Source organism: Bombyx mandarina, chromosome 06 (genome assembly GCF_030267445.1).
Source record: "Bombyx mandarina strain Sakado chromosome 06, ASM3026744v2".
NCBI classification, from domain to species: Eukaryota; Metazoa; Arthropoda; class Insecta; order Lepidoptera; family Bombycidae; genus Bombyx; species Bombyx mandarina.
In genome coordinates this window covers 7,556,765-7,570,020 of record NC_143213.1, presented here as the reverse complement: position 1 = coordinate 7,570,020, position 13,256 = coordinate 7,556,765, and the positions used below count along the sequence as shown (strand labels likewise).

The 13,256-nt window shown below is 34.7% G+C and overlaps 2 protein-coding genes across 3 annotated transcripts in view; one reads left to right on the top strand and one right to left on the bottom strand.

The window, feature by feature from the left end:
* Positions 1-13,256, bottom strand: part of Atg16 (Autophagy-related 16) — a 160,015-nt gene that overhangs the window by 75,250 nt on the left and 71,509 nt on the right. The gene's annotated exons all lie outside the window — the stretch shown is intronic.
* neo (ZP and PAN domain-containing protein neyo) overlaps positions 11,104-13,256 on the top strand; it is a 49,910-nt gene continuing 47,757 nt past the window's right edge. The window contains exon 1 of the mRNA XM_028170244.2: positions 11,104-11,291. The gene's annotated coding sequence lies outside the window, so the exon portion shown is untranslated. The remainder of the gene's footprint in view (positions 11,292-13,256) is intronic.

Genomic DNA, 13,256 nt, shown 5'->3' with positions numbered 1-13,256 from the left:
ATCTAAAACACTCAATGTGTTCACTAAGTATTCTACAGAAGATGTTTCATTTTGTAGAATTCCTAGTGTCATGAAATAAAAGGAAGAGTAGGGCTAGATTTCCTATATTTCACATAAAAACACAATACAACCGTTTTTATTGGCAAAAATAGACACGACGGTGGGACACACTTCGTCGAGCTGTAACTCTGCCACCTCGTAAAATAATTTCGAATTACTTCAGACAAAGCGGATTTCAACCGGTAACGTTGCCTCCGTAAGTAGGCACGTCTGTCAAGTGGTTGCGAAGAATGTTTTGTTACACGACTTGTAAGAACATTTTATATGAGCATGACTTATAACGAGTTAAAAGTAGGCAGCGTGGAAGTCAGCCTTGGTGCTCCACATTACGTTCCGCGAAACCACCTGCATTCACGACGTCTGTATGTGTATCCAAGAAAATGGTCAGCGAAAAATGGAAAGTGGAGTGAATTTGTCTAGCTCAGTGTGTTAGTGTCCGCAGAATAACGGTGCACGTTACTCGAATAAAGGCATCTGCATACTGGCAGCAAAAGTCATTCCACAGATACAATAATGTAAATGCTAAGAGCTCGGTGGGGCGTGAGAAAACCATTCGTCTGTTAATATTTGCAATTGGTTGAATATTCTGTGCCTTTATGATCGTCATGAACAATTCCAATTGTTTAGTGCGCTGTTGAATATGCTCCTAACGAACACAATACGCTAATTTTATATTAAACTATACAGTTAACTTATTTTATCTGTAACTTTCTCAAAATGTGATCGACAGCAAATAACCAGTGGATAGAAAAATTAACAAAGCATTTTTGGTTGATTTTCGGTGTGTCGCTGATACGGATGATCTTCGATAGTTGTCATAACAACTTATGATCACATGGACTATAAATATTTCTTCGTTCAGTAGCAGTTAATAATATTTATTAACTTACCTTAATTTTCGCAAACTGAACATTTAAATAATTATGTACTTCTGGGAAATATTTGCATTAGTTAATGTCTCAACATAAATTTAATTTTACTTTTACACTTACGGAAGAAATTATCGTTAAGATTATGCCCGTTCAACTTACCTGTAAAAGAAAAAGACAAACTTTTTACTAATGAGATACAATAAGAGATGAGAATTAATTGCTATAAAAAGAGAATTTTATGAAAGTTGATATTTCATGAGCAAAATCATAAAATTTACATTTTTAACCATAATTGAAATCTTTGAAAAATAATATTATTTTATAAGTAATGGTCGACAAATTACGAATAATTATTAGTGTATATTGTATTTATATTTCATGGCAGCTAAGAACACCCACGTCTGTCACCGCTTGACGGAAGAATGCTTATTAAAATGAAATTTGAAAATGAATATGAAATTTTCATACATGTGGTCGGGTTCGTTGTAGAATTTTTATTAATAAGTTGAGGCGATGGGAATAAGGACAGCGTTGGGCGTCTGGTTGGTGGGCGTGAAAAGACCCTCAGTTTTCCCTGCGTGTGGTCACAGAGTTACAATAGATTCATCATGGGATGACGAAGGGGTCGTTTGCCGAGGCGGAGTTAAGCAATCTGCCGGGTTTAGGTTATTTAGTTGACGTGGGCGGCATCGCAGGCGGCTGAGTCTTTTCGGGGTTTCACGCCAACTTATCACGCCCGATGTGTTCTCCTTGCTATTTACAAATCGTTGAGCTTCACTAAAGCTTCAAAGGGTAGAAGTGGCAGTTGTTTTTTAATTGCATAGAAATGTCAATAAGCTCACGGCTCACCTGGTATTAAGCGGTTACTAGAGTGCGTAGGTATCACAACTGAATGAGAAATTAAGTGTAAGTCGCAATTATATAGTTATTAAGAGTGTCACCCATCAAACTAGAACACATTACTGCTTCGCGCCACATATAGGCAGGGTGGTTATGGAACATACCCGTGTGGTATGTAGTCAGCTTTTCTGTCTTTTACACCGGAACACACATATACTTTTATAGTGCCAGATATAGAGAGGACGGATTGTCTTAAATATCAGTTCGCTGGACTTAAGCTCTTTATTTATTTATTTTAGGTTAAGCCCTGCAACCTATTCCGTGTGTTACACTTATTTATTTTATTACTAAGGAAATTAATATTATTGTTTCTAATGAAAATAAACATAATTTATTTAAAAATAAAAATGCAGTTAAAGCAATACAAAATCCTTCTCATCGGAAATTACTGAAATATCGCGGTCAAATCGCAATTTCCATTTAAAAATGTACATCAAGATACTTTAGCATGTGAGCATTTATAAATTGTCGTCACTGGGAATGAGAGCGGGCGGCATAAGAGCAGCGAACACTTGTGCCTCTGTGATATATGTACATATGTACCCTTTGCGTATGGTAATTCAACTTCATGTTACAAAGCGTGGAAATGCTTTGCGAGTTTCTACTCGCTCGCGTTGTAATTAATGAGGATTTTTTGTTAAAATTGAATTAATTAATTCTACTTTAATTTTCTATTCTAAAGTATTACTCTAGTGAAATAACTCAAGTGCCACGATTATAGTCGCTCATAAAGCTGAGATCCTGTCTTTTATATGATTCCTCTTGTTCCTACTACATAAAACCCTGGAATGTTAGTGTTAATTTTATTTATGATTTGTGAACTTGAACAAACTATAAACCACCAATATTAAACGTTTTTGTGAATTTATTAGAAAGGATATAATTTCGTTTCAATGCTAACGTTGACTATAGCAAGAATTTTTGGTGGATGAAACTATCTCTTTATTGAATGTAATAAATAGTATAATTATATATTTATTATAGCGAAGTCATAAACTGTATTTTTTCATTCCTAGACACGAAGGAAAATCAGTTTTGCACACATATCGAGACAGTTAACACGCGCGACCCCGATCGTGAGTCGAATATAGCCATTTGGAAATAAGGGAAAAGTGAAACTGATGTGTGTTTCCCTCTTTGTATGAACCAAGGATACTTTCAACAGGATTTTGAGTCAGACAGAAGTATGATAAATTATTTATAGTACACCGCGGCACTAAATTACTGCAAATTAGACTAAGCACTGGATGTTTCTAACAACTTCCTACGATTGTCGAAATGTTAGTTAAAATTGCTAGAGTAACGGTTAAGCGAATTCACTCAACTGAATTAGGATGATTATGAGAATTGGTTATTTCGAGAATAATTTGTTTTAAAGGATATCTATATATATATATATTTATTGCTTAGATGGGTGGACGAGCTCACAGCCCAGCTGGTGTTAAGTGGTTACTGTAGCCCATAGACATCTATAACGTAAATGCGCCACCCACCTTGAGGTACAAGTTCTAAAGTCTCAGTATAGTTACAACGGCTGCCCCACCCTTCAAACCGAAACGCATTACTGCTTCACGGCAGAAATAGGCAGGGCGGTGGTACCTATCCGCGCGGACTCACCCAATGTAGACAAAATCTTTCCCAATTACGAAAAGTAATAAATACAATTGCACAATACTTTTCGAATACGCCAGACTGTTCGCTGGAATATATGCGTTCAACAAGCTTGTCGAAGAGAGATACCGTGAAAATCGGCTTTAAAACGTTTATTGTGTGTACAAAAATAATTTACATTATAAACTAGTACGCGTTTGAAAACTTGACAACAGTCATAAAGTATGAATAGCTACAATAATAATAATATTGTGTGCATTTAAATTGTAATCCGTGTTTTGCGTCCGCGATTCCTGCGATAACAAGTCTTGAACCTTACGAAATGGTACAGTTGTTGTGTTCGGTCGGTATAAGTATTTTACGACACGTCACAAATTACACGAATTGTCAATTAATTTAACAATTTACATCCTTTAGTTAAGTAGTGTAAACGTATTGGAACTTAATGTTATAATCAATAGAAGCGGCTGTAGCATGTAGAGAAACCTAAAAGTTTTCGTAGCAATGTTTGGATGCAAGAAATAAAAATTAACAAAAAACACGTTCATTATTTTTGCTCGTATTATGTTCATCGGATTCCGACAATCTGAACACATCCGTAAGTAACAAAGCATTTTTAACCAATCTATTTTTGAGTGAAGTATAAGAAATCTAATTATAGGCACAGATTAAATTTTTGTAGACGTCTTAATGAAATTTTCCAGACAACTTTTTTTAGACATAGATTTAGAAACTTTAAGTATGATTATGCTAAACGATTGATAGTGTAACGGTACATTATTAGGTAAACCGGCAGACAAAAAATATTATAGAGCGTGGATTTTATTCGTGTTATTATGAACAAGATTATTATGATAGATTTATATCAATAATCATCGTTAATCAAATTAACATCGGAATCAATTAGGGGAAAGGCTGTTGATCTTTAAATCTATCATCCTGTCACATTAAAATTTCATATTAACAGGCAACGGATCTTTTTATTTCTAAGTATATCCAACTTTAGGGCGATATTAAGAAGAGTTCTGTGTCTTTAAATTAATCGTTTATTTTGTATCGATTATGAGTGAAAGCCCGTGTGGTGCCAGGTATTGGGAAGGGCTGACAATGTTTATTTGTCTTTTCATATTATTTTATTTTATTGCTTAGGTGGGTGGACGAGCTCACGACCCACCTGGTGTTAAGTGGTTACCGGAGCCCATAGACATCTACAACGTAAATGCCGCCCCCCACCTTGAGATATGAGTTCTAAGGTCTCAGTATAGTTACAACGGCTGCCCCACCCTTCAAACCGAAACGCATTACTGCTTCAAGGCAGAAATAGGCCTTCACCGTGGAAGTCAATCGTGAACATTTGCTAAGTACGTATTTCATTAGAAAAATCGGTACTTGCTAGCGGGACTCGAATACCGCTGCATCGCTAGATACGAATGCACCGGACGTCTTATCCTTTAGGCCACGATGACTATTTAAACTTCATTATGTTACATACACTTTCATTATATTTTTTGTTTAAAAGTCATAGTCATGAACACGATGTGAGTTGACGAGTGCTCATTGTTGGCAGCCGGCGTAATAAAAAACTTAATACGTTGAAGATTTATAGAATTTTATACGACACAATAAAGCACGTTCTATTAACTATCAGAAAGTCTGATACCAGAAATGGTTAATCCTTTAAGAACAGATTATATTTAAACTATTCTACATTTCAATTTACTGGTTAAATGTATTGGATCAATAATACTAAAAACTTATCTAAAATGATTTCAATAAATTTTAGATTTTTTTGGGCTTAAATAACATTGTTTTTGTTTCTCTATGTCTAACTTTAGAACTTGACGGTTCCACGAAATTATTGTAATATTTTTGAGAATCTTTTCTCTAATCTACTTTTCGGAATTTCGTGAGTCGTTCAATAACTAAAACTATTTTTATTGCATTTTAGTTATTTAGTATACTTTGCATTTTTATAAACCCACCCATAGTGGAACGGCAACACTATTCCTGTCGTATGTGAAGGGAGTTGCAGATAAATTTGGGATCATATTTAGGTCCACTGCTATAAAATTGATTAACATACAACAACAAAAAGTCCCAGTACCTAAAATTAGATCTTCTAAGTGTAAACTGTAAAGGATGAAAGCTAGATTAAGCAGTACACGGAAGTTTATCCTACTCATAAATCATGATAAACGTTGCCCATTGCAATTTGTTGATTTTTTATTGGTGATCTAAATTATTCAATTGATGAATTAGCTTTAAATTAAAGTAGTAATTGCATTTCCCATTTAAGTTTTACGTGAATATTCTTCTGTAACCAAGTGATAGATTTTCACTATTTTAGAGTTCTCGTTTGCAGCCATACATTTCCTGGATGCATTAAGAGCATTTTGTTTTGAAAAATAAAAATCAAATCAAGCTTTTTTAATCCTCTAATTAATTTTCTCATCAATCTTCATTAAAAAAATGTAGTGTAGTGTATTGTGTACGGTGTAAGTGTATTCATTAAACATGGTGCACTGTTCACTGCGCGCCGCATTAAATTGACGATAATTACATAGCAATTATGCGTATTGAACGCATTCCCATTTTAGTGAGCCCCGTTTCTGCATTTGTAGATTCCTTTTATGAGAAAACTTTGTCGGTTAGTTAATGTTGAAAACAGATAATAGTTATGTACATAGGTGAACAATGAGTTAGATTGCACATTTTACTGGTGTTAGGTCCTCTTGTGAGTTCGCGCGGGTGAATACCACCGCCCTGCCTATTTCTGCCGTGAAGCAGTAATGCGTTTCGGTTTGAAGGGTGGGGCAGCCGTTGTATCTATACTGAGATCTTAGAACTCATATCTCAAGGTGGGTGGCGCATTTACGTTGTAGATGCCTATGGGCTCCGGTAACCACTTAACACCAGGTAGGCTGTGAGCTCGTCCACCCATCTAGCAATAAAAAAAACATTTGCTTTTATGGTGTAGTGGTAAGTGACATGGTCACTACACAAGGGGGTCGCGGGTTCGAATCCCGCCAAGGGAAGATATTTGTATGATAAATATAAATGTCTTTTCCAGGGTTATGGATGTATATTAAATATATGTATGTGTATAATAAAAATCTTACATTTATTTCCGTTATCTGGTACCTGTAACACAAGTTCTTTACGAACTTATCACGGGACCAGTTAACGTGGCGTGATTGTTAGTAAATATTTATTTATTTAGTATAGTATTTTTTTTTTTTTTTTTTAATTTATGTTTTCCTTGACCTAAATTCCCTGTGGGCACTTCCAAGGTTTTTGGACCTTTCACGATTGGCTGGGGCTTAGAATCATTTCATAGAGATGGATTTTTAATATCCGATTTAATGTAATCGTATTAACTCCTGCAGAACAGACTAATTGATAGGGTTATGTATTTGTAATGTTCTTTAATTTTCTATGTTAATTGAATTTTGCATTAATCGTCTGGCTCGTAACATAAAGTTTTAGTATGGAATGTTCCTATAATTATTCGAGTACCTACACATAATTTAATGTGAGCATTAATTTCTACCTAATGTCTATTTCATCATTTTGTATCTTTTATCTATACATATACATAAAATACATACACCAAAATAACACTTTTTACAATTTTTGTCTGTCTGCCTGTCTGTTTGTTCCGGCTAATCTCTGGATCTTTTGACGAGACCTTCACTGATAGGTAGCTAGATGATATAAGGAGTAACTTAGGCTACTTTTTTTAGACTACGACAACAACCGCGGGTAGCATCGCGAGACTCAGCTATTAATAATAAAATTTAATGTTTCCGAAGCGAAGCGAGGGCGGGTCGCTAGTATTGAAATAAATACTTATTGTATAAAACTTGGTGGTAGGTGTTAAATGGTTGTTTTATTAATAAGTTGATTAATTTTCATCGTTATGTGATCGCACACGCTGTTGCTTAACTAAGTTTTCGTCTCAAGTATCTCGAAACTTTAATTCTATTATAGCTAGCATTTTATTCTGGTAAAAGTGTTTCCCTTTTGCGTAAAATTCGTTGTTGTGTTTGGAAACTGAAATACGAAAACTAATTTGGCACGCATACGTGCTAGGTCAGAGCAAAATTTTATTTACAGCTATTAAAAAATGTGCTGCTATAAATCGGTAAGATTCTAATCAATTTATCAGGTCGAGTTAAACTTAACGCCCGTTGATTACAATACGGTAATTTAGAGCGTCTGAAAACTAGTATTCTCAAGGAAGGCATATAAGGATAGGTATACATATGTTCGCACGATGCAAGAACAAAACTTTTTTACTAAACAAGATAATGTTCCTCAGTAAAGAAGCTGATTTAATGAACATAGAGAACTTGTTTTAGAACACTTTAAGGTTCACGCATATTTTATGTGAAGTAGTTCATTTTTGACAACCTTGTTAATTTTAAATAACTAGGTTATATTTAATGAACTTATGACATTGACGCACTTGCTCGTATATGTGATGTGACATATGGATTGTTTACGATTTGTTTTCTTTGTGCTAAAAAATGGGACTAGCACGATTACGGGACTATAACATCTGCCTTGGCTGCACTAGGAAGAATATTACAGATTATAATGAAATAGGCCTTGCTATGCTGTGGCCGAATATATGTAGGTTACAAATGTTAGTTACGCCTTGAAATTAGTCGGAATTATTTATGTTTTTTTTTTATTACTTAGATGGATGGACGAGCTCACAGCCCACCTGGTGTTAAGTGGTTACTGGAGCCCATAGACATCCACAACGTAAATGCGCCACCCACCTTGAGATATAAGTTCTAAGGTCTCACGTATAGTTACAACGGCTGCCCCACCCTTTAAACCGAAACGCATTACTGCTTCACGGCAGAAATAGGCAGGGCGGTGATACCTACCCGCGCGGACTCACAACAGGTCCTACCACCAGTAATTACGCAAATTATAATTTTGCGGGTTTCACTTTTACTACACGATGTTATTCCTTCACCGTGGAAGTCAATCGTGAACATTTGTTGAGTACGTATTTCATTAGAAAAATTGGTACCCGCCTGAGACTCGAACACCGGTGCATCGCTTCAACACGAATGCACCGAACGTCTTATCCGTTAGGCCACGACGACTTCATGGTATATCCGTTGCTTAGAAGATTACTTAATGTGGGGGCGCTATCATTATTTGTAACACAGCGGCGCGTTTATTGGCTTTCAATTCACCACCACGGCTACTACAAACCAGACCACTATTCGCTAGCGTTTTTTAGAACTTCTTATTGTCTCTAGATCTTTAGGTAGGTAAGTCTATTTTTTTTTTTGTTAAACTAATTTTTAATTATTTCATCCATAGATCTCAGCATTTCCATTGTGAAATTTATTCCGCTGAAAGTGCTGAGTACAAAATGGTAACAGCTTCGGTGGCGTGCCTAACACGAAAAGTTTAATGTTTGTGATACACATTAAAAAACCGTATAAAAATTATTGTTCAAGATAACATCTGTCTTAACATTTTTCAAACCTGTTCTGAGAGAAATTTCTCAGTTTCTGTAAACACTAATTCACCGTGATCGCCATTTTTTTTTAACTTTTCACTTACCATTATTTTGTATTTTTAAATATAATCGAGAAAAAAATCTCATTCGATTTTATAAGAATTATCTTTCCTTGATCACAATTGCTGCTTTCCCGTGACGTTCATTAAAATCGGAAATCATTCTCTTTACAATCAAACATTCCGCGCATATACTACTGATACTTTATACCATTAAAAACTCTAATTAAAATAATTTGTGCGACTCGAACATAATAAACAATGAGATCTGTTTCGTAGTCCTCTATAAATGAAAGAGAGGTATCCCGGGGCTAATAAGCACTCCGCCGGGAAACAGGAAACAAGAACTGTTCTGTGCAAGATTGCCATGGGAATCTTGTTTTATGATGTAATAATTGACAGCCATGCTTAATGAATGCACGCGCAGATGAAATATAATGATGCATAAATGATAGCTAGACTTTCATTAAAACTTTTACGACACATAAGTAATACTGTTACAAGATAATTATGCAACTGCAGATTCTCATTGTTTATAGCACTATTATTTTATATATGTATGTAGGTATAGAGGCGCCCTTATTGGAATACGTTCTTTTTTTAACTCAGAATTCGTCTGTCACTTCAACAAAATCATTTTCGATCTTCCAATTTCACTTGAGGGTGAAAAGTAAATATTACAGTGAAAGCGTTCGGTTACAGAATAAAGAAAAACAAACAATAATTCAGCTGATGACCCGTAGAAAGCTCCGGTCAACGACATAATCGATTCATTGTTAGGAAACATGTCATTAGGCAAAAACGTCGCCATCTCAATTGTTCCATTTAAAAGTGAAATGCTTTTACATTTTCATTCACGTACGCGAAGACGAGAGTAAAAGATTGGGCAATTAGGGATAACAATTGAACGTGTCAGTATATTGACATCTTACATTTATCTCTATTGAGTCGGCAATAATCTACAATGTGTTTATTTATTCCCATTGTTAATATTTACATATTGATATAGTGTTATTATACAGTTAAGAGATTGGTTATTGAGGCACAAACAAAATTATTCCTGTCGTAAAGTAATCATGCATTCTGGTTTGAAGGGTAAGAAAGCGGGGAAATCATGCTATTGAGACAGTTTAATATTGTGATCGCACCAAATAGATAAACCTTAATGGTGAATGGTCACTGTGGCTGAAGAACATTAGCTCAGTGAAGCCTCTACCTACCATACTACCGTCGGATCGTACTGTCTGCTGCAGAAACGCATAGTAACTAAGTAATATAGTAATATTTTCCTGAGAACACTTGAAACCAAGTCAGTAAAAATCACTTGCTATTTATTTAACAGTAGCAAATCTTCATTCAAGTAATAAAACAATAAATTTAACTCTTTTATAGAAAAAGTGCAAATCAAGAAGATATTTTACAAATTGAACCGATAGTTATATAGAATAGTCAACATCATTGCCAATAACACAATTACAGCTAATATAACAATACCTTTCGATATAAATCGGTTTCTAGCAAAAAAAAATACTACGAGTAATGTGTACCTACCAGTTTATTAATAAGATATATCGTTAATTATCGTAGATTCATACGATTTTTACTGTGTTGTCTATGCACTTTTGCACCCCACTGTAGATGAATCCAGCGAGGTCTGGCAGAGAGGTAAGTGGTAGTAAAAGGCTTTAAAAAAAAAAAAAAATATACAGTATGCGGGTATTGACATGTTCTAAATTTGTATTAGATTTTATATTAGTTTCTTATTTAAGAATCAGATCGCTTTTCTTTTTTTAAACAAGTTTGAATTACCATCGGTACCTACTTCAATTGAAATTATAATGTAAAACTTTACTTTTAGTAATTAGTACAGGAAATGCATAATCGTACAATCGATAAGGCGGCACCGGCGGCGGTGAGCGTCGCAAGCGCATCCGCACGTCAAGCCGCCGCGACGTCCGTGCTTCTGTTCACCGACCGCAACCTTCTCTCCCTTTCTCTCGGACGTATCGCTCTCTCTCTCCGTCCTTCGGTTGATCGTTCCTCTTCTTCTTGCAAGGTTAAGGTTACGTCAGACGTGTTATGTTATAACCGTTGGGGCGCACTCCACCAAGTTCAGTGTCTCGTCGAGAGTGGCCGCGACACTACTCTCGCGACCATTGCTGCGTTCGCGTCACTACGAGGACTGTGCGACCGTCTGTGATATACGAACAGTGAAAAGTTCATGAACTACGTGTTGATATTTGTTTGAACTATATCACGTGGCGCTTCCTACCGAAATAAACGCGACAAGACCGTCCCAAGGTAGGTAGTGAATTAAAATGCATTAATTTTTCAGTGTCGGAGATATCGCTAATGGATGAAAATATATGTCATGTTTTTAGTTAGTCTGGAGTCACTTGTGGCCATATAGATGCAGCCTGCTCAATAAACTGGTTTATTTAATATTTTATGTCGGTTTGGTGGTTCTCCGACTTGCTCTGCAGGAGATGAGATAACTATAATAAACTTGCATTCTTCACACCATAATTTTACTGTATAAACTTATATGTATTTTACGAAGCCAGCGGGGTTCTTATACTCGTATTATTTAATTAAATGTCTGCAGTTTTACGCGTATAAAAATGTTGATTATAAAGTATTTGTCAAGTATTCTTATCACTGTAAAATGATCGACATTTTCCCACGCAATAGAACTCGTTTACACATTTTAATTGCCGTCACACGTACGTACGTACATCGCTAAGGTTTATACGGAGTACTCTCATACACTTCTAAAAGTAGTTACGACATAATCAAAATCAATGTTAACGAAGAAAAATGATGAGTGTGAGCTGCGTACCGTTAGGGCGGTATAGACGAAGGTTTTTGCTTTAAGCGCACGCTCGCTTCGTTCGTGTATAGACCGATAAGCTCTGATGCGTATACTAATAATGATGGGTTCGTCTCGTTACGGGCCTTTTTACAATATAAATCATTTTTGGTCGAACAATGTATAAAAAATATATTTAAAAAATCCCTTCGTTTGAAAACCAGAGCATAAGTACATTAATAGTAATCTTCGAGCAAATTTACGTATAACTTGGTTCAATAATAAAATCCAAATCAAAAAAGGGTTCTAATAATGAAAATGAAATATAGATAAATATAAAAAGATATTTTTGTAAGTTAATTCGTGGAAAAAGTTAAAAAACATTCGATTAACTAGACCATACACTTTTAAAATGAATAAAAAACTTTAAATTAAATAAGTTAACGTATAAAACGTGCACCAAAGAAAATATATCGCAATTACGTATTAGTTAAGAAAAGTAGCTAAAAGAACGAATGAGTAGAAAATTCAATTTCAAACTCATTATAGAAAAACGCCCAAACAAAAGATTTCAACGAGACGGATATACATATGTCCATATATGCCCTTGGAATTGAATTTTTATCACGTCATTCAAACGTTGTTGGAGATTATGAAATTTTTGAAAATGTATATCATAAGTTAATTTACAAACAATTAGACATGATCCATAGTTTAATTCCCCTAAAATTAGTAAGATAGTTCTCTTTGTTTCATTAATTTCCAGTGGATTTTGTGATCCGGTGGTAGGTAAAATCAGGAACCAGCAATCCCCTTTTTTATATAAGTAATATACCCAATGTTGTCTAGATATGATAATTCGGGATTTAAACTATATTTCTGCGAAATTTAATTCAAATCCTTTAAGTAATTTTGTTTAGTGTTGAACAACAAACATCAAAACGTATCTAAAATTTTAAAACCAACAAAAAAACCCATTAATTAGTTAATTTATAAATTCTGATTCTCGTTACTTAGAAGAACGAAAAAAAAAAAAACAACCTTTAAACAGACTTGAACAAAGAAATCCGATTAACAATGAATTCTTGAAGTTGAACGAATTTTATTTATAGAGTTCGTGTAAAATCGATCGGATCGTGTATTCCCAAGTCATAATCGTTTCTGTATATGGGTACATTGAACTTTTTGAGGAGCAAGCAAAAAGTCGGTAACTTGTAAAAAATATTTTTACTCTTTTAATCAAATTAACTACTAACAAAAAAATAAATATAATAATTGAACTAGGAAACGCAACAGGCACATCTAGCGTTACGTTAAATATTCGTCCTTGGATTAAAACTATATATGTATTTAAAATGTTTAAGTCAGAATTATTTCTGTAATTCTACCGTAAGTGTATCTATTTGACAAATTAAATGATCTGCCAGTAAAATTAGATTGTTTTAAAGGATTCAAAT